The 22,429-nt window shown below is 38.2% G+C and overlaps 1 protein-coding gene across 2 annotated transcripts in view; it reads right to left on the bottom strand.

Annotated features, from left to right (window-relative positions):
* The window catches only part of CRB1 (crumbs cell polarity complex component 1), a 114,691-nt gene that overhangs the window by 44,048 nt on the left and 48,214 nt on the right, over positions 1-22,429 (bottom strand). The gene's annotated exons all lie outside the window — the stretch shown is intronic.

The raw sequence follows: 22,429 nt of genomic DNA, 5'->3' as shown, positions 1-22,429 counted from the left end.
GTCTAGAATGCTTTGAGAGGAACTGAATTATTTATCACATATGAAAAGCCAAGAATTGTTGCTTAATTCATATTCAAAATACAGTATGTTGATGAGCTGGAGTATAGTCTGCTGGTCTTTCCTTCTCTTTCACATTCATTCAAACAGTAGAAGAATTACAGACTAGTATTCTTGGTCCCATATGAAACATCTTGGAGCAACAATCTTCAAGTGAGAGCCACAGGACTTGTAAGTACTTTATGATATAGTGGGACAGACTGACAAGTAGGTGAACATCCCTGCAAAATGTATGTACAGCGAGCTGGCTATCTGAAGAACGAAATTCACAGTGAGCGGGGAGCTGCACAGTATGACAAGAAGAAATCCAAAGAAGAGGTTAAACCTACATCCTACTGGTGGTCTGGGCAAGATGCAGTGAGATGTGCCCCGTCTGCAAGGAGTGGGCAGTTGCCACATTTCAGGGTTAGGTGTGTACTGCAGTTATTCACAAAAGAACAACGGATCTCAGTTCTTCCAAAAACAAGGCAGCAGTGACTTCTAGGCCATCAGCCATGGTCTCATACTCTGAAGAGAGTTCACTTGGGGATGTGAGGATCTGAGAGAAGCTGTTGGAGAGGTTTGAACCTGTATGTCCCAGCAGAATATTCCCCGTACCATGTATCTACAGTGGAACTTTCTTTACCTCTCCTATATACAAAATATAAAGCAAGAAAAGATGAAAGGAGTATTTCCTCTTGGTGATGAGAGCACTTCTGTAGAAGATGGGCAATACATACTCATATTTCCTCTTCTTCCATATAATGCTTGGCTTCTGGTATATTGGGTAAAAGGAGAGCTCCTCATCTCAACTTCACTGTAATTTGATAGATGTGGCCTAAGTATGTCCACTGGATCAGACTTCACAAAGAAAAACAAATCTGTTCCTCTTGTAAAACTAATCTGTATATCCCTTTGCACTGTTGTTCCTCCATAAAGTGGTAATTATAGTAACTTCTCCCTTTAGCAATCAAGTGACTGATATATATGCAATGGATCAGGGAAAAATCTTATTTCTTATCTCTCTTGGAAGCAGTCAAAATATCCAAATACTTTTTTGAAAACTCATGCTAAGTGCAACTCCTGACATTTCCACTTCCCTTCATAGTTATTCTAGAGAAAAATAAGAAATACTTTGCAGTTAGTTTTCAAACTAGTATCATCAGCACAAAGTAGTTAATAGACATACTAATGCCTGTTCCCACAGCAAAACTGGTGCCTGTAAATTAGATAACGAGGTATGCTGAGACTCACAGAGTTGCAGCTAGGTACCAGGCACCACACCTAGCTTTAAAAACAAATTCTCATCGAGCTTTATTTTTACAGCAAAATGCAGCCATTTTTCATGGAAAATTAGAGAGCAGCAGTCAGCCACAAGGAATTGCTTCAAATAGCAGTAGATAAATGTCATTACTCAGGCTAATTCCTTGTGTGTCCACTTTATTCAATCACAGTTGTAACTAGACCCATCTCAGAGAGGCGTAAGTTACAGGGGAGCCAGAAGGGAACTGAGAATTGGTTGAGATTTGTTTGAAAGATTAGCAAGAGTGAAGTGGTCATAGCATGTATATAAAAGGCTCTCTCCACAGTGATCCTCCTCACTCATCAATCTTCAATTATAGCATATAGTTTCCACTTGAAGCTTCAGATTATCAAACACAGCTAATGTTATCTCCCTGGTCTGGCAGTGGGGTTTTACAATCTCTCTCTGTTTTCCAGCCAGGCTCATATTTATTCCAATGTAAGATGTCTATGTATACCTTAACGTGTAGTGGCATCTGGCAGAAATATGACTCATTGGGACTGACTTTCTCAAAGTGCAGTGCACTTCCCAAACCGTTACTGACTGGGGGCCAGAACGATGTCTGCTTTGCCCAGTTTGTGGCAATTTCTGTGTTAATGACTTGTCCTGCTTTTGCTATTCTAGTATATGAAAAGTGAAGTTACCATGAGCTGTTCCCTGTTTTGGTCAATGTTTTAGCGTATCTCCTGCCTGATATTGCTCCCTACCCTGCTTTGACATTGAGAACAGTGTGTTCTCAGGTCTTGGATACAACTCTGTCTTAATGTGATGGCTGTAGCAATGCAGGTTTCTTTGGGTTTTTGTGTCAGAGAGAAAAATTAGTGCAGCCGAGAAGCAGTAGAATCAGGGATGTACTTAGCCTTGTCATAGAGCTTCAGAGTAGTCAGAGCATGCTTAAGGATTTATAGACTGGGAGCCCCTATAAAACCTTTCACAGAAAAAAATCAGCATAGTGAATGCCTAGATACTTAGTTGCTGTATTTTCAGTAATGGGTGATGACTCTGCGTATATTAGTTTATTATCCCACGGCACCTGTGAGGCATCACCTTTGCCTTGTAGCTTGTGGTCTGAGTCACACCTTGCAATAGTGACTTGTCTCTGGAAAGGATGAAACAGATGCATAAACTGAACCCAACTTTACAACAATGTTTAGTGTCTGTGGTATTCTCCACTTCATCAAATTAGATGTAAAATTAATGAAATGATTTCATGAGAATGCTAAGCTTCTTCATCAGTGTCTAACAAAGAAATAAAATGCGTTTTTTGAGGAGGTACACATATTATTGTTAGTGTATTCCTTGCCTATAGGAAATGAATACCATCAGTTATTACATGCAAAGAGACTATCACAGAGCCACTTAAACACGTGTAATTTCATAAGCATTTCAGTGTCTGAATACAATGCGCTTTTTTTAAGTAATGATGTTAATAATATGTTGCAAAATAATTATTTTGCGGGGTTGTGTGTATATATATATATACACACATGTATACACTTACATCGATATGCCTACTATTTCATAATAAGATTAGCACAAACATAAATATAGGTCATACCAAAAGACAAATAATAAGCCACATTTTCATAGCAAGAATAAATAAATCAGCTGTTCTTACAGGCGGTGTTGATATTGCTTGTTATCTGCTGATTGCTATACAAGACCACTGTCACTCAAGATAAAAACACTCTAGATAAAAGGATTAGTCAATATTTATAGAACTGTATAAGCAGTTCAAATAGCTCAGGTTGGAGGAGAAGTTTAGCATGTAAAAAAAAGTATTCTCAAATGATGTAAGACATACCAAAAAGCAAGTGCAAGGGGAACTATTATTTTCTTTTCAGTGGTTATATGCATTAGCTCAGCTAAACATATTTGTGTTGTTAAAGTAAAAAGTAAAGTAAAATCATTCAGCATATTCTCTTCTAAATATATTACACACCTACCTAAAATTTCAGATAATGTGAATATTTTTATCATATTTTTCACTGACACATTATTACTATAGGGTAGCTATTTTCTAACTGTTAACCTCTTACTTAAAATCTGTTTCAAATTTAGCAGCAAAGGTTTCCTGCAGAACCAGGATGAAAAAAGCAATTATTCAAGCATAATTCTGCTGAACACCACTAATTTTCATTTTGATCAAACAATTTTAAAAGTATTACCCAAGTTACACTTTTTATACACACCTTTGGTTAGAAATCTGTTTACAGCCTTCTGCCTTTCCTTGACACTATATAAATATCAAGCAAGTACAAGCAAGCAGTCTGGATAGATACTACATGTTCAATACAGTCTAAGCGCACATACAATTTCACAAAAAGAAAATATTTACCTGTAAACATTGTCATTAAAATGATATAAACCTGTATCCTAGCTGCAGCCATCTTTTTCCGGAGGAAAAAGATCGTTTAGCACTTAAGCAGTCCACAAAGTAAGTTTCTGTGAAATTCAAAACAGTTCCTAGTACAAAGGCTTCCTTTCCAGGGTTAGCTTGCTCCACTTCTGTACCTGCTGATGTAGTCTGATGGTGTATTTTGCCCAAGCCAGATCAACGAGGCTTAAAGTAAGACTCATTAAACTGCTTATGCAGTAGATATGTATTCTACTTAAATTCTTTTTCAGCATGTTCTCTCCGAGTGTACTTACGCTAAACTTTGATTGTTTCACAGAAAGGCGTATTTTTAGGATCCATTCAAAATTGATTTGTCACTTTTTGTTGTTTTACAAGGTGTTTTTTAAGACCGTATTTTCTTTCATTTTCAAGAGATTTGTTAATCCAGATCAACTCTTTCATGGTCACTGTCATTCAGAGAAACTGTACATCTCAATAAGAAGATAGAAAAGACCTAAAATTGTATCTCGTTTCTTTATTTTATAAAGTATTTTTGTTCCGTTGGCTCTCATTGTACTACTTACTGGAAATTTATGTCTGTAGATTTTTGAGTGTGCTAAAGACAGGAGAAAAAATATTTACTAAAACATTTTCTTTCTTCAGCTCTTGAACAAGACATTTTGATTTGGACTTAATTTAATGTGAGGAAAATAAGAGTTCAGGAGATTGAACTACTGATTTCTGTGATAATTGAAGCAGCAGACTTTTCTTTTTTCTTTTCACTATACTTTATTTATGTCATGAATTGCTTAAAATATTGCTAGAGCAATATCTCTTTGTGTAATTAGTGAAATAATTGTAAAGCAAGAGAGTCTTTCCCTGGGTTGGCATTTATACCATCCAGCTGGCATATGGCAAACTGTGGATTCAAATCTTTGTTTTGGCAGTTTCCCATTTTAAAACTTCAACAATGGATCCTGAAGTCTCTCTCAGTCTGTCCCCAAGAAAATGTTGATTTTTGGCAAACGTGTTTTTCAATTCCTTCTTCTCCCTCAACTCATTTATTCATTAATTAGGAAATTCCTGACCTTGTGTCCAATTTTTTCCTAGGTTCACCAAGAGACTCGTACACAGGATACAGGTTTGGATTCATTTACTCTACAGTTCACCACTGCTTTTATGGCGATGCTCAGAAAACTGCTTCTCCTTCCAGCCTCTGATACAGGCACTGAGTGATTTTTCCTATAATAAATTCAAATACCATGGGGTAAGAATGTCATCCAGACTATTTGAAAGGTAAGTAAGTAACCTTTAAACAAAACAAAGTTCATATTGATAAGTTAGTATGCATGTACTTTATTAGTAGTGCATATCAGATGTCTTGTGCTACAGCTTGAAGTTTAATATGCATTTTTATTTTGAAAATATCAAGAAAAAGTTGGAGGTTCTTGGTAATTGTCAGACCTTTGGGAATATGACCCTGATAGATGTTCTGAGGTAAGATTACAAACACACTGTCAACAAGTTGGGATAGGCATACACTATTACAGCTCAGTGAAAACATGGAGTTGATGACACTCCAAGACAGAGGAACTTCATACCAGGATATTTAGCAAACTGCCCGAAGGCATGTCAGAACCGCTAGTGTGTGTTTCAAACAAACCTGCCAAGTACAAGTGGGTTACAGAAGGTAGTAGTTACTCTAATTACTGTAAGGGTTTGATACTGTCTTTAATAACATTTTCATAATCAAACCAAGGAGAAAAATCTATGTGAAACCACCATAAAGTGGGTATAAAACTTGTGTAATCCTGCCCAGAAAGTAATTTGCAGAGGTTCCCTGTCAAACTGGGAGGCTCTAGTGATTATGGTTTGGGATTGTCCTGGGTTTGCTCTGGTCAGTGTTTTCATAAAAGATGTGGATTATGGTACAGAAGGTTTGCTTATTAAGTTGTCTGATAAAGCAGGGTTAAGTGAAACTTTTGAGTGTGTTAAAGACAAAATTACCCTTATAGGTGAACATAACAAGTTGGTGAAATGGTGTGAAAAATATTGGATTCAATTCTGGAAGGACTCATTCAGTTTCTGTAGTCTCAGGCCAGAATAACCAGCAATCAGGTGGAACAATAGTTCCAGTTTACAAAGCATTGGTTATGTCTTAGCTGGAATACTGAGTTCACTTTTAGTTCTGCACTGCAAGGAAGATTTGGATCAACTGGAAAGAATTCAGAGGAGAACAATGAGAATAATCACAGGTCTAGAAAATATGGCTTGTGAGGAGAGACTAAAAAAGTAGGGCTGTTCAGTCAAAAGACAAGCAGAGGAAACAGGACACAGCAACAGTCTTTCAGTACAAAAAAAGAGAGCACGCTGTTCCCTGAGACCATAGTAAACAAGTGAGGAAGTCATGGGTTTGACCTGCACCGAGGAAGATCCAAGTCAAACTTTAGGAAAATATTTCTAATGATAACAAGGCAACAAAGCCTTGGCATAAGATATCCACTGGGAGCCATAAGGTCTATTTTGGATCCCAAAAAATAGGTTAGAGACAAAAGTGCAGTGTGACATGAGTCAGCTGATCCTATCTTAGACACAGAGACAGCCCAAATGATACCTGCATCGTTGTCCCTTCCCATTCTATTTTTTCCATGTTTCTGTTACTTCCTTGAATAAAATAATTCCCAGCAACTGAGCTGTAGATGTGTCAAACTATACATGTACATATATGTATCTATACACATATAGCTATACAATGCAAGTAGGAGTAAACCTTGGAGAAACTCAAATTGTAGCATACCCTTTGGAATATGCTTTATGGAAGATGAAGACCAAGACTTTGCAATAACGCTTCCTCCACCCATATTTTACAGTTTTGGAAATGTCTGTTACAAAATCCTGCGTCAGGCAGAAACAATTTTTTTCAAGGGACTCATTAATCCTGAGGCCAGCAGAAAGATCTGGCAGAGCATATATTCTTCATGGCTCCAGGTCTTACCAGACAATCATGAAAATTCTAACTTTGCCACATCTGTGCTGATAATTGCAAAGAGATAATTACTTTTTGCTGGAAGGAGGAAATGCACATTCATGAGTGAGTAAGCGCAAGAAAATAAATTGACCATCTCTATGTCATTGTAATTAAAACTCATGCTTCTGGGCATAAATCAGTTGTCATGGAGGTCAGGAAGCAGGTTTTACTCTTAGGTACATCAGTGTAGAGCCAGTGAGGTATATTTTAATGGATTTTTTTTCTTCTCCTATTTTTCTTCAGTAAAGAACTGGCTTGTATTGGATATTGAACTTAATGTGACCAGTGATCTGATCTAGTATGGCAATTTTTGTTGCTGTCTTAACAGGAAAAGCTCATGTAAAATGAAGGACAGAATACAGGGCAGAGCTGGAGCACATGGAAAACTGGAGACTTTAAAACAGTAGGATAATAAGCATTTGCTAACATTGGGCTAATTTGCACATGATACCTTTCACACAGAACTCTAATTTTGTGAAGTTGTAAGTTGCTAGTTATTCCTTTATTGCAGACAAATTCACTATACTGCTATTTGAAATGTACATATATGTACAAATGTATATATATGTAAACTCTTGCCATTTGAAATGTACATATAAAGTTAATACTGGCTAGGAAAAATATTAAAATAGAAATAGAGTTGAGTGACTTGGCTTAATCATTAAATATGTCACTCTAGCTGAGGGATATGGAATTCATAATGTGCTACATTCAGAATGGCATGCTGTAACTCAATCTTTTTAAATGTTGCTGGCCTGAAGCTTCATAGACTAGTTTGAATTTTCAGTAAAAATGTTTTTTTTAAAGTAGTAAACCCCCCCGATCCCTTAATCTCTTCAGTCATTAAACGTTTTCTGAGAGCAAAGTACTTGGAAATGTTTTTCTACTTGTTTCACATGTTCTGTCACACCTAAAATAGTTTTCATTTGAAAAAAAAAAAAAAAAGAAAAGAAAATCATGTACATTCTGTAGGTGATTAGTTGTTTAGTGAGATCTGGTGTGCTTATTTTATTTTATAAATATTGGAAACAGCCGACAGAGTTAAGCATTGGCTTCAGCTTCTGGGTATATCAGCCAGCCTTTTTCATGAGCCTGCTCTGCAGACTGTGAGTGCTCCTTAGGCAAGGTTGTGTGAGTGGCATAGCCAGAGGTCAGGCACGTAGAGCCTGTGAATGGCAAGGGGCCATGTCCTAGAAGGGCAGCATGGCAAAACTGTTGCTTGTAGCCTACACCTTCGTCCCATATTTCGATTAACACAGCCAGCCATGTGGATCCAATTGTAGGATTAGGGTCTGAATCTGGAGTAAAGAAAAACTTGGTGAAGAAATATGTCCCTGCGTGGCACTCATTTTCCTTTCATTTCCCTACTTCTACAGTCAGCTTTATATATAGGTAAAAGAGGCAGCTGCTGTTGCATTTGACTGATGGAGATAAGAAAGAAAATCAAATGGTGGCAGCCAAGTTTTCCCAGGCAGCATCCTTGAGTGGGTTTTCTGGCTGCACGAACGTGTCTGTAGCTATGGCCACATCATTGATATGAGCTAGGAAGGGTTGATGAGAGGAGGGAGAGCACAATTACAGGGTGTGACAGGTTAAAGTGGAGAAAGGTGATTTATGAAGGTTACCATTAAGAAAGAAGAGAAAATAGCAGGTAAGATTTTGGAGATTAAACAGATGAAAAAGTAGAGAAAAATGTGAATGGGGAAAAAGGAAATGGAAATACCTGGTATAATCAATGGTACACCTGAAGATACTTGTGTTGGCATTTGAGACAGCGTTCTTGTTAGACACACAGGCATATATGGGTAGTAAGTGTGTATGTGTATGACCATTAATCTATATAGGAAATGTGAGGGATGCTTAGAAAGACTGAAGATCAGAGATAAGGTCTGCACAGAGGTCTGAGCTAAAATTGGGAGTGGAGAAAGGAGACCACAGGAGCAATGCCAAAGACAAAAGACTGAAAAAAAAATTGAGAAAAAAACAGTCATTGAATTTTTCTAATTAAATAGTCATGTGCATTGGAGCAGAGAAGTCATTTCACAAAATGTAGGGAATTAAGATAGAATCATAGAAAAATTTAGATTGAGAGGGACCTTTGAAGGTTATCATCTGGTCAAATGCTTCACTCAAAGGGTCAGGACATCATCCAGAGCAGAAACTGGAATAGTGGGTTTCAGAGAATTTGATTAGGTTATACCTGATTATGGACCTGATATTTGGAAGCCAAAGAAAGATATCTGGTGTTCTACTTCCAGTACATTTTTTTGTGTTCTTTAAGATGTAAAAAGAGGATATATAATTCAGGAATTTTTCATGTTTTACCTTTTAGAAAACTGTGGTAAGACTGTCAAATTCAAAGCATTAATGATCTGATTTGCATTTTTGTAGATTTATGAGCTTGTACATACAGCTGATGTGTGTGCATTTGAACTGAATTATATCCAGAGGGATCTTAAAACAACCAATACCTTTGAGTTGTTTAATTAGATCATACAAGGTCATGTTTCATTGACTTGAAAATCTGTTTGGAGCATATGATTCACTTTGGAACTGGAAAACAAATTAATTTTGTAGTCCTACAAACACTTAAGGGCTTTAAAAGAGTGCTTGCTGTTGATGAACACATCCATTGAGAAATGTATGCTGTGTCTAGTCTCCCCTAAAAGGGATTTTCTACTTTGTCTCTTGTTGGCTGCTTCCTATTTGTTTTAACTGAGGTAGGCAAGCACAGCCACTGTGCTGTCTAGTGTGAAACAGTTTCTGCCCTGGAAATGGTGCTTTGAAAAATTTCAGTCATTTGCAAGATTTTCTCATTTTGTTAAAACCAGTGTGAATCTCCACAACATACAAAAGTGACTGTATTTACATAACTTCATTGTCAGTCCATATTGAAACAAACTGAAAAAGCCAGTAGGCTAGAAAATCATAGTTTTAATAGGGCCTATAGAGCTTAACTGAGAATGGAGACCTGAGAATAGAAAAATATAAAATATGAATGTGTGAACATACATAACATGTTTATGCTGCCTGTATTTTGAGCTGTGCATAGCATAGCTGTATAAATAGCATGAATATGATCTCTCTTTATGCTGTGGATAATTACACTTCTCTATTCCTACAGTATATATTTCTACACAGTTTAATATCACATTAGATACAGAAAAACAAGTCATTTACCCTGAACTATCCACTTCTAAATTTTTTTTGTAAGGCAGTTACTCTACCTGATGTATGTTTTCTTTCCTGTGTAAATAGCTGTGACTTCCTATAGAGCAGATGTGGATGCACATGCTTAGACTTTGGACTGTGATCTTTCAGTCCAGTTCTGTATCAGTGGGAATGGCAGAAGATCATACCTCTTTTCACTTCAACAGTGGTGTTCATTTCTCTCATTCCCTGCAATGTTAGTTCTCTTGCAATGTGAAAACTCATCTAAACAATGGCTTTGTTTATTCAAGGTTTCATATGCTTAACCCATCTTGAAGCCGGGAAGCCTGAGACCCAAACTAGCTTCACTGTTGCTAGGTCACATAACAATCCCAATGGCAACGGGATAGCATGGACTTCAGCTGAGATTGTGTGTGCTTGCCATGGTCTGCTGGCTGCTTTATTGGGGGATTTCCTGGGTCATACTATGGGTATGTGATTTAGCTAGATAAAATCTAGGTTTTGTATGTCTTTATGTGCTACAGTTAACTTCTGTAGCTGTGCAGAATGTGTTCACAGTACAGCATTTAAATAGTTTTCTTTGTTAGTATAGGTAGTGATTTAACATGATGTTCTGGCCTCACAAAAAGGCCTAATAACAGATTCTGGACCCTCTTCGTTAAGAAAAAATAGTGCCTATAGGACCGTGACTACAGCCATAATTGTATTGATCATTATGATTCTCTGTAATAGTGTCGTGTTGTTAACACAGCCAGACTCGAAGAATTACAGCGGTGGGAGAGCAATCTGAATCAGTTCCACTGAATCTATTTCTAGCGGTTAATTATCAGTATAAATTAGCTGTCCATACTAGGGTTTTTTTCTTCTCTCTGAGACTGTTTATTGAAAGTGCAAAGTTCATTGTCAGCAAGGGAAAGAGTGTGCTTTACTTAATCAAGTTCTCTACACAATCAGCATAAGTCCTTTTCTAAGTTAATTTTTTAAAAGGGATCAGCAGGCAGGTGATCAGTAAAAGGTGAGCTTAACTTCTTTGAAACTCACCTTGTACCTGAAAAAAATCAGTCTGGGTACCTAAACAGAAGCAGGTTGTGCCTTACCTGTAGTCACCTCAGAGTTTATTTCAAACAGTGCAAATAAGAAGACATAAAAATACTAGGCTTTATCACTTGTTCCTCCTATTAGCAAACACTGAATAATTAAGAGCTAGCTGCTACAGGGAACAATTCATATAAGAGTTTTTATGTAGTATATCACATAAAATTAATTTTGGTGCTCACTTTACCAGCTTATTTTTATTACTCAGTGTCCAAACATACTCTTTATGTCCTTGAGAAGACCTTAGACCTGGGACTCAACAGTGATAATTAATTGCCAGCAAACTATAAAACTCCTGAGTCCAATCTAGCAAAAGCATTAAGTGGGTTTTTTTTTATTTATTGACAATTAAAATTGGAATTGTATATATGTATACATATATATGTGTATACAAAATTGGGAAGAGTTCTTTACACACCAGAGAGTTGTGCCTCCATTCAGAGGGACCTCAACAGGCTGGAGAAACAGGCAATCTTCAGGAACCTCATGAAGTTCTGCAAAGGGATTTGCAAAGCCCTGCATCTGAGGACAAATTACCCCATCCACCAGTACACAGCCGGCTGGAAAGCAGTTTTGCCATGCTGGTGAACAAGTTGGATGTGAGCCAGCAGCGTGCCCTTGCAGCAAAGAAGGCCAACAGCCTCCTGGGCTGTATTAGGAAGCGTGTTGCCAGCAGGTCAAGGGAGGTGGCTTCACCTCTACTCAGCACTGGTGAGACCACATCAAGTCCAGGTCTGGGCTCCCCAGGTACAAGAAAGAAGTGGACGTACTGGAGCAGGTCCAGCAAGGGGCTGTCATGAGGAGAGGCTGAGAGAGCTGGGGTTGCTCAGAAGTTGAAATGAAAGTAAATTTTAAAGGCAGTGAAACCACGACAGCAGGACATAGCATTTCAAAGAAAAAAAACACATTTAAACTTCTCCCCAATTCACCTGTTCCTTTCCCTTGAAGAACTCTATATTGCCTGATCTTCTGACCATGATTGTTCTCATGCATGCAATTCTTCTTGGGACATAATCATGTAAGTGTGAGGCTCAGCTGTACAGATATCCTGCTTTTAAATTTAAAATGTTGTATGTTGTTAAATAATCCTTTATAACAAGTACAGGTGGGAAATTTGAGACATACTTGTACTGTAAAAGTTAAGAAGGATTCTTTACTCCATTCCCCCTGTATATAGGCTTGGCAGCGTTAATTCAGGAAGGTTTAGAAGATTATGTGTACATGACAGCCCTGAGGATTTCCATCATTGTGATTTTCCTTCCAACTCTTTTTTTTTTGAAGAGCATAATGACCTATGACAACTAAGCTTTATTCTCTGTGGAGTCTGACATTGTTTCTGTTTAATGGATCAGACAGTTTGTGATACATCAGTACAAGGCACTTTCTTCCCCATGTCAACCTAGGGTACCTCTTCAATATTTCCCATCTGTGCTGACCTATGTGATCAAGAGGTCATGTCCTGAAGTCAAACCCAGAATTGAAACACTCACTTCTACCACAGGCCAGACTATTAATGTAACCCATTTAATTTACATCAAGTTGGAATTTGACATTCAATTTCTCAGTCCAGAAGCAATTATTTTTAAAGGAACATGCCAGCAATATTGCTTGGCTTAGAACAGCGAAAGTTCAAAAGGGTAAAAAACATTTCACACCATAAATAAAGAATTGATTATACTTGAAAACAAAGTTTGTAATTACTACTGACATTTTTGGGCCTAGATGAAGTGCCTTTTATGCTTTAAAAACTGATGTCATTTATGCCACTGGCATTATGGGAACCTTACGTAAGGGTCTGAAATAGTACTTTGCTGGTATTTTAAGGATCAAGAGGAAAATGTGAATATTTTGCACAATGCTTGGGTCAAACACATATTTTTTGTCAAGCAAGGGTGCAAAATTCATTGTGGGTGCTTAGCCTTTAGCTCTGCCTCCTTGCACCCCCATAGCTCCATCAGCAAGGCCGCTGGTGTAATCAGTAAAACCCAGTACTTTGGGATGGAAAATTATGTTGTTCTTCTCGTGTGAAAGCCAAGCCTCCAAGGTGCTAACAGATTTTAACTAGGAATAGCCCTGATTTGGGTCATCAAACTACTCTTCTGTACTTAAAACTGTAGTGCTTGTTTTTTCCATAGCTCTTACAGCCCTGAGTGGACTTTGCATGACTGTCAGAAGACCAATATCCCTGAACTCCATGTGGAAGATTCTGCTGATCAAACTGTTGGTGCAAAAGCTAAAAATTGATGTTAAGAATTTGGACTAGCAAACGGTGTTCATCATGAAGTCTTTGAGAAATAGCATCTTCCAGATCAGGCTCTAATGACTGTGTTGAAATATCAGCTAAAACTAGATTTTGCTAATAAGCAGCAGATGCTACATATAGGCAGTATTTCGTGCTCCCTCTACTGGCTAATAGGTACAGAAGGAGTACAGAGAACTTTCTTGGTTCTCTAAGAGCTCTTAGATCTCTCAGAGCTCTGCTGGTACCAAAATGCTGATGCTAGTTCAAACAAATTGCATATTTTCACATATTAGGGCAGCTTATACCTTTTTGGGGGGTAATACAAATAGCAGTTTACCAAGTAAAGCCCTTTATCAAGGGTGAATGAGAATGCCATCCCACTGCTGTGGGTTATTTGGGGATCTTTATATGTGAGAAATGGCATTTCAAAAGCATGTAAAAATCTGCGAGCATGAAAAGAGAGTAGCTAAGCTATATAAAAACCATAACCTCTACAAGAATGAAGTGATGAATGACACTGTACCATTTATATTTGATGCCTTAGCAAGATAATAGCCGTCTGCATACTTTAATCTTAAATAAGTTTACTCATGCATCTTGACTTTTTATCTGACTATAGGCCAATATCGCTTTCATAACAAATATATACAGGACTGGCATGCAAACATCACACATTTCCCACTGTCAGAAGCAATTCAATTAAAATAATTAATTAGTAATTAAGACCAACATAAACTCTGCTCATTAACAAGCATACACATGGCATGCTGCTAATCTTGCAGAAAGGAATGAAGACAAATCTTTCATTCTTACCACAAAACAATCCAGCCAGAAAACTGCACTTCAAAATAAAAAAGATTAAAGTTGTGGACCTTTTTAATTAGTGATCAAAGAAAGGCTTTCTATAAGCAGAGCAATAAAATACTCTGAAGCAGCTGTTATGTACATGTTTACATATATATGTATATATATGTGTATCAGCGCATGTGTGTGTGTGTACATGCATTTATATATACATACATATGGTTCAGAACTACTTGCCCATGTGCTATTTCTGACTGAACTCCAGCTTCTCCAATGTCACTCCTGAGTTCCTCTGTGATGGGGGAAAAGAGGAGTAATGCCTCTTAAATGTTCAGTTGTATAATTTACTGTATTTCCAGTAAACTGGATTTTAATGGGGTTCACAATGGTGAGATTATTAAAGCTGTTTTCAAAATCATCTGTTGAGTAAAACATTGAACTATTAAATTGGGTCATTTTGTTTATCGCTTGACATTTGACCTGAAATATTCCATAAATTAGAATGTATTGAGGAAGTAAAATATATTAGTCCCATAGCACAGGTCTTCTCTTAAGTGTCTACTTGTTAAGCACTTTCTCCAGATTAGTGAAAACTGTACAGTGTCTAGATTTAAAGAAAGTTCATTTCTGTTCGGGGAAAAGTTGTGCATCTGCTTGACTTTGCAATTTGACTGTAATTCAACCAGAACGATGTAGGCCTGTACAATACAATGCTAAAAAGCATATGCTGTAAAGTAGCTCCTGAGATGGGCAATCACCTTCTTAAGAAGACGAGCAAAGTTCTGCTGTCAGTTTAGTATGTGCAATACCTTTGATTTTACCAGGGTTTCTGCATGGTTATCACTTAGACCACACTTTAATCTGTACTTTCATTAGTGGTTGTCTTTGCCATTGGATGTATGTGTATATGCAAGAAATGCCTCTCTTTAGGAAACGTATAGGATTATCTGTAGTGCCAGGGTGTGCTAGACACACAGAACTAGCATTGGGATGTGTATCAGGAGATACACAGCAGTTTCTGTTTATATTAGGGAAATGAAGATTACTAGTTTTTCAACAACAGGAAAAGTAGGGCAAAATGTGTCCTATGTTTGGTTCCAGGAGCATAACTTGTTGCTGGGCTGGGCCAAAGCAAGCACGAAATGAAAAGGCCAAAGAGATTGTTCAATAGGGAAAGATGGAACTGAGTGAATTCATAAACTCAGCCAAGAGGTGGCAAAACTGGATTGTGGGAGACTATAAATATCTGAAGTATGCCAATTAAAAAGGCTAGGAAAGGTTTATTCACAGTATTAAGAAAGAAATCAAAAAGGTAAGTAGGCAGAGCCTGAAGACGGCCCCAGAAGGAAAATTCTTACTAGAGACTTAGACTAGTTTTAACAAGTAGTCAATCATATGATGGAATGACCCACCAGGAATGAGTGTCAGGAAAATAACAGGTGCTTGAAAAGCATTATTCCTGCTGCCAAATAATATACAACTGCCTTTTATTTGCCCTTTTTTTTTTAATCTTTTTTTTTTTTTTAAAGCACTTTCTGCCAGGTACTGGACTTACAGATACCTTAAATCTAAGGACATTATCTGTGTGTTGCAAGATCTGGGAGCTTATGGACTAAAAGCCATTCATCCCCTCCTCCTTCCCTTGAAGGAAAAAAGCTTTTCATGCTAAAAAGTGTTTATGTGCAACACTGTTCAACACAGAGAGATGTGACAGATTCAAAATATCCACTGCTTGCAGGCTCTGTCAATCACGTCGGACTATATTATACAACTTAACATATCAGTGTAACTAGAGAAAATAGATCATAGTAATGATGGGTCAGCTGTCAAATTTTAAAGCATAAAACTCTATACATGTTCTGAAATAATATTGGTAGATGCTTTCTAGTGTTTTAATTTCATGTATTTCTAATTCAGAAAAAAACCCAAACATCTTGACATTTGTGCATTCTTTTGGTGCTGTATAATGCAGAAGTGATGGCTGTGATCTCTTTGCATTTCTAGTGCAACTTGCAACAAGAAAAGGAGAGAAATTTCTCGTGTAATACATATTTCTCATGAAAAAACATACATAGGTATATCGGGGCCTAAATATCATTCTCAGAGTTGCAAACAAATTGTCAGGTCTGGGGGTTAATTCTGTAAAGCATTGTCATGAAAAGCTCGAGGGGTCCTTTCTTAATGATCATGGTTCAGCTTTTACAAAATTTTAACATAGATCGTCATTGCCAGTAAAAATACTCTTCTGTCAAAAGGTCCCCTTGTACAATAGGAATAATAGGGACAAGCTGAAGTTTCAATAAAGCTGAATTTCATTTCATTAAAAGGAGTCCTCTGCATAGTTAGCACCCATGCTAGGTTCATATTTTGTACCTAGGATCTGAAACTATTTCAGTCTCTACTTGGAGCATGTTTAACATGGTAACTGGATCTGGTAATGATGTACAAATACATCCTCCATGGGTTGTTGTGAGACTCCACTGTTCATAAGGTAATGTCATACCTTATGATCATATTGGACCTTAGCCTTTTTTTCTGTTTTTCTGAAGTGGGGATAACACTTATGTACTTTACAGTAATGATATATGACTGAATTTGCTTGTATTCATGAAATGTTCAGACTTCAGTGAGGCAAAACCCAACCTGCAGAACACTGTGGTAAATACAGAAAGATTATCAGGTGGTATCAATATCACTTACAGATACATGCTGCTGTTTTCTGAACTGTCTCCCACTGAATCAGAATTCTTTAACCAGTGATAAACACTAGGTAACCATTACAACTAGAGTCGGTGCATTTAAACAATAGCTCTTGCAATCTGCTGCCATGCAGGGGGGCAAGTTAAGTCACAAGAAGATTAATTTTTGCAAAAAATGCTATTAGGCTTTCATAAAGTATCTCAAGATACAGGCTGTTATAAAAAGAGCTGTCATGAATAACACACGTCAGTCTTAGCTGCTCTGGTGATTTATATGGCTGAAGAATGTAAAAATTAACACTTTCTTGCACTAAATGGTATTTCTTACAGTTGTTGAAGAGGAGTACTTCCTGCAGTAGAAATGAAATAGAAATGTCCCATGAGTTCTATAATGGAAACTGGTAAAGGAATGGCAAATTCATAAATTTCTCCAGATATAGCCTAATTTCAGTGCTGCCATCAATGTTCTGAGGTATGATTCCTTCATATGGCTATTATGGTACAGAGCGTGCGAATGGTGAGTTCAACCTCAGCTTTCCTTCTGGGGTACTATCCAGAGAAAGACTAATTAGACTAACCTAACGATGAGTTTGGTCTGGGAGCTAAGCTTGTGAGAATTGATTAGTGCTTATTGCAAAGAAAGCAGTTTGATCAATAGTGAATAAAGAGACAAGCAAGAAACTAGTGAGCATGCTGCATTCTTGGAGTCTGAAACCGTTTGCAAAGCTGTCCGCCTCTTTCCTTGGAGTAGTCCACAGGCCAGGGCTAAAGGATACACTCTGTCATTCAAAGAGAATATCATGACCAGTTCCAAAAATTAAGAAAAAAGAGGAAAAGGAAGAACTCTGTGACAAAAGTAGAGGAGGAGGGGAAAACTGAGAAGGAACCAATTCTGATGACAATGTGAACATCTCCTTACCAGGATGCTACGGGTTGAAGAAATGTTAAATAGTATTAGCAGATAGAATCATTAAAAGCCTGTCCAAATGTTCTTTCAAGATCAGAGGCTTTAGCAGAGATGGAAAAAGTACTTTTAAAGTGCTAATTGTCTTTTTTTGTGTAGGTTTTTTACAGGCAGCAAGTGCCTGCCAGGCCCTGAGGGCATCCTGTGTTGAACAGAGGAATATATGGAGATCACAGAGTCTGAAATGGAGATAGGGCAGCACTGGAGAAATATCTCTAGCAAAGCAGTAACTTCTTTCCCACGCTCAGAAAATAGTGACACTTTTTCATGTTTTTCTGCACAACTGCCCAGCACCACAAAGTTGATTTTGTAAGGGAACCTTTCACAGCAGTCTAACAGTGTAAAAGGGATCCTGTACTGATTGTGAATCAAATTTAGGTAGAAAAGATGTATGTTTGCATCCCTGTTACAGCCTCTCTGCAGTTCAGAGTGGTAAGAAGCCTGTATATATACATCAAGCCCTAGTTCTGTTTTTCAGCGATTCACATGTGTAGTACTTGTATTTGGAATTTCGCCTTAAACCAGCTAACCTTGAATGGGTGCTTGGTAGTAGCAGCATTTTCCTTCTTGAACCTTTGCTTTTATGGGAATAATACTTAGCTAACAATACCTCCAGACCTGTTAATTTTGAACTTGAGTGCCTGCCTTGCCTGCGGGAGAAGCCTGAGTCTCACTGAAAAGATGAGCAGTGCCCTTGAAATCTTAATTTGAAAATTGTCTTTTCTCTCTGTATCTCCTCTTTTTTTATCCTTATTCTTTCCTTGAACAGTTTTGTCTTCTTCTAAGGTCTCAGAATCAAGAGAAAATAAGTGAATTAACCTGGTGTAATGGAGGAATGATTGACTACCATGGTGTGAACTGCTCAAGGACAGATGAGGAAATAAAGGAAAAAATAAAATTTGGAGTTTGAGGACAAGATGAGAACGCTGTTATTCATCTGCTTGATTTGATTTTTGTAAGACTCACATCACTTTATATACGTAAGAAAGATGGCAGCTCTGTGATCATTGTACTGATGGTTAAGAAGGGGATAAAGAAACCAAAAATATATGTATGTATTTTAAGCTTCCCAAGTTAGTGATAATGTGCCTACTATCCTACCCATTACTCACAAATAATATTCATGTCTGTATAATACTGTCACAGGCCAAAGGAGGGAGAGGAGTACAGCTGGCTGAGACAGTCTCCCCTGTTGTCTGCTGTGTGGTCTGCCTATAGCCGTATCTAAAGATGTGCAGGGAAATTAAAGCCCGATGCCCTGTGTGCTTCTGTGTTTCTTTCACCCTGGCTTAAGTGCAGAATGAGAGTCCAATTGATTCAGTTTTTAAGCACTGGTCCCATGATGTTCACAGTTTAGTATCTGGGTTGAGGTTTTCTTTAGCTAGTTGAGTGTTCAGCACTCTCCCACACTGGCCATTTATCTGCCTCATCTTCTGGCTCCAGGAGACAGTTTCTTTCCCCCTTGCATATGCCAGGAATTCAATACACATATGACACCAGTCTGATCGTATCATCTTCTCTTGCAGCAGTCCAACAGACTGGGAAAAGGGCCAAGGAAATTTAAAAGGGAAAAACAGAAAACAAGACAAATAAACAAAAAGGCCAAAAACCACTTAGGAATTCATGATGCCAAAGCAAGCAGCAGTGCTGGTGGCACAGCTGGCACATAGCTGATAGCAAGACACCAGAAGTGGTAAGGTCCTCAGAAGCCAGTGCTCATCTGCATGTCAGCAGACAGCAGGCACCATGCCTACAAACGAGCCCGTGGGCTCTGCTCCTCTTATGCTCGTTCTGTTGAAGCAAAATGGATGGTCTTCATCCCTGCTAGCAGCACCGTCCCACCCGCGTGGGGACCATAGGCAGCATGGCTTTCGAGGCACGAGGGGCAGGACCCACCTGCCTTGCACACTCGCCACTCCTTGGGCTCAGTTCAGCACTGGAATGTGTCACTTGGTAGACCTTGCAAGTTGAGAAGGTCTTTAATTTTGACATGGTGTTAAGTTTATTACAACCTGGTGAAATAAGTCACTACCAAATCCATAGCTCTGCCCTCCTCCTTTCCCACGTGTCTTCATGAACAACGTGAAAAGTTTAACCTTTCAAGTAAGAGTCTTTTTAAAAAATGTGCAGTGCTAGAGCAATACAATATATCCACAGTATGAAAGGACACAGTTCTTGGGTAACTATTGCCTTTAGCTAGCAGTAGCAAATCACAAGCCCTTTAAACGAAAGCCCAATCTATTAAAAGTACTGTTGTGCCAGGGGACCAGAAGACCAAGGTAATATAAAAAATCTAGGGCTTGCTACTGCAGAAGTACTGAGACCTCTTGAAATCTGAGTATCCCTGAACCCTTTGATTTAAAAGGGAGCTGGAGAAGTTTAACTCTTCATAGAACCTGCGCAGAAATTTTCTATCTTGGATCTGGGATGAGACATATATCCAATGGCTTCAAAGGGTTTCTAGCAGAGATAAAGTCTCCAGACTGGGATTTTTATTTTTTACTTTTAAGAATCAAATTGTGTAAATAGTTTTGTTTGCAGATTTGTTCTTTCCAAGACTTTTAGTAGGACTACTAACTACTTTTCAAGTCACCTGAACAATCACTATCTATAACAAGATACTGCCAGATAATATTTATTCCTTTCTCCCAGCTGGGTGGGGAAATATTTTATCCTGACATAAGCATGTGTTTAGGCTCCATTATCTCCTGCCCTTGGGGCTAAACCTGTAGTCCAAAAGGCAGATATTCTCAGGTTTTCAGCTGAATTACAGTAATTTGTCTGCAATCTTATCCAGCAAGTTCAAAGATGCCATTTTATGCTTGTTACAAAATTGGCTGCTTGTTGCAAAATGCAACCATCCTCAATTTAATGACATCTTCCCATTGATTTCAATGCCTTTTGGATCAGGCCCTCGCAATGCAGGGTATGTGGATTATTATTTCTTCATATTACCCTGGACAATGAAGTTATGACTATAATGTTCTGCGAATGCTTTACTGAGGAAAGAGGCATAATAAAATATTGAATGTGATTTATTAAAGAAAATCTTTGTTCCGTTTCAATACAAATCTGAGGCTTTATATCTAAAGTGCATTTGGGTGTTAAGGCTGGAAGAACTCCTGGCTTACAGCCACAGAAATGTAGGACTTTGGCCGTCAGTGAAATGCTCTGATACCCAGATGAAAGGATCTGACCTTTTTTCCAGTTGACTGTTAGTTCATATATATTAGACAAGCACCCATATACTGAGTGATCCTGATCAAGGATTCACTGGCTATCTTGAATCATACTACTGCTGTCAACTCTAATCCTAAATCTTCTTTAAGTCCTATTAAAACATGTGGTTTATTTATTATGCATTTTGCTATAATTGGAGAAATTACTTATCGCTGTTAGAAGTGAATGTTTGCATTTCACCCTATCGGCCTTTTGTGTCAATGCTTCCGACACAGGAGGAGGCTGAGGATCATTTTGAGCACTTTCTAATTCCAGATTACCTGGGAGAAGGGGCAGAGATAAAAGCGCAGTGCTACGGGGCGGGGGGGGGGGGGGGGGGGACGGACTGGTGAGGTTGGCTGCATTGTACCTAAGGGCTGTTAGAGCAAAGCCTGGGAGTCTAGGATGCTAGGTGCCAGTTAGAGCAATCCTGTTGTTTTCTCGATAAATATGTAAACAATTTACATATGTAAAATATGACAATGTTGTATCTCAGGTAGGCCAGTGAAAAAGAAGACTATAAAATTTAGGCCCTGCTGAAAAACAAAGGCAGGGAAGGAGCTGACAAGAGTAGCAAGATTAACCTTGTTTTGCCATTATTTTGCAGCATGTTACTGAATGACAGTTCACATGCAGCTTTTACAGCCATCCCTGTTAAATATTATGTTATTCCTGCCTCCAGCTATCTGGGTACACTTTTTGGTAAGAATAACTGTTTGGTTTTTTTTCTAATGAAAGTAATATATAGCATCTAACAGGTATGTGGATAGCTAAACTTACCTAAGGTTTAAAAAATTTAATGTAATTTGCATATGAAGTCAGCAGAAATTTCAGGGCCTCTAAGACTTCTCTCAGTCATGCTTTGGAGAATCCTGCATTGTGATTGAGGAGCTTAGCTATTGAAAAAATTGAGTTAAGATTAATAGATTTCCTTAGATTCAGCCATTTTTTCAGACCAGGTAGAGTCTGCCTGTACTCCCTGGGGAGTAAAAGAGTCCTCCATGTGAATGAAACCAGCAGAATCACGACCCAAATCAGGCAAACAAGACAGCTGAGGGCAACTGATAACGAAATGAGAGGATAAAGGGTGATTAAACAAAGGAACACCTTCTGGGTTGTCTTACGGAGTGTAGAAGTTTTTAAATTAGGGCAGGGAAAGAAACTTGAGAGCTGGACGTCGCTGGAAGGAAGCGAAGACAAAGTGGCATGTGAAGAGGTAAGGGTGCTTAGAACAGCCTGGGGGATACCCTAAGCCGTAGTAGAAGCCTCATATTATACTTAGGCAGAACAAAAGAACAACAGCAACGCTTAGTGACAGGATAGGGAAGGGCAGTTAAGGGGAAGGAATGGAACAAACGCAAACAAGTCTCAATGCCACTTTGAAGAAAAATAAATTGGGAATTCAGAGTTAAAGTTGTGCTCTCCGTATACTTTTGTACTTGCTACGTTGGAGGCAGCAGCCATGCAACTCACTGGGAGACACAGGGAAGTTTGTAAGCTGCTCAGGAGATGAACAGAATGAAAAAGTGA

Source organism: Harpia harpyja, chromosome 11 (assembly GCF_026419915.1).
Source record: "Harpia harpyja isolate bHarHar1 chromosome 11, bHarHar1 primary haplotype, whole genome shotgun sequence".
Taxonomy (NCBI): Eukaryota; Metazoa; Chordata; class Aves; order Accipitriformes; family Accipitridae; genus Harpia; species Harpia harpyja.
Note: the sequence above shows the minus strand (reverse complement) of the source record. Positions and strands in the feature narration are given on the sequence as shown.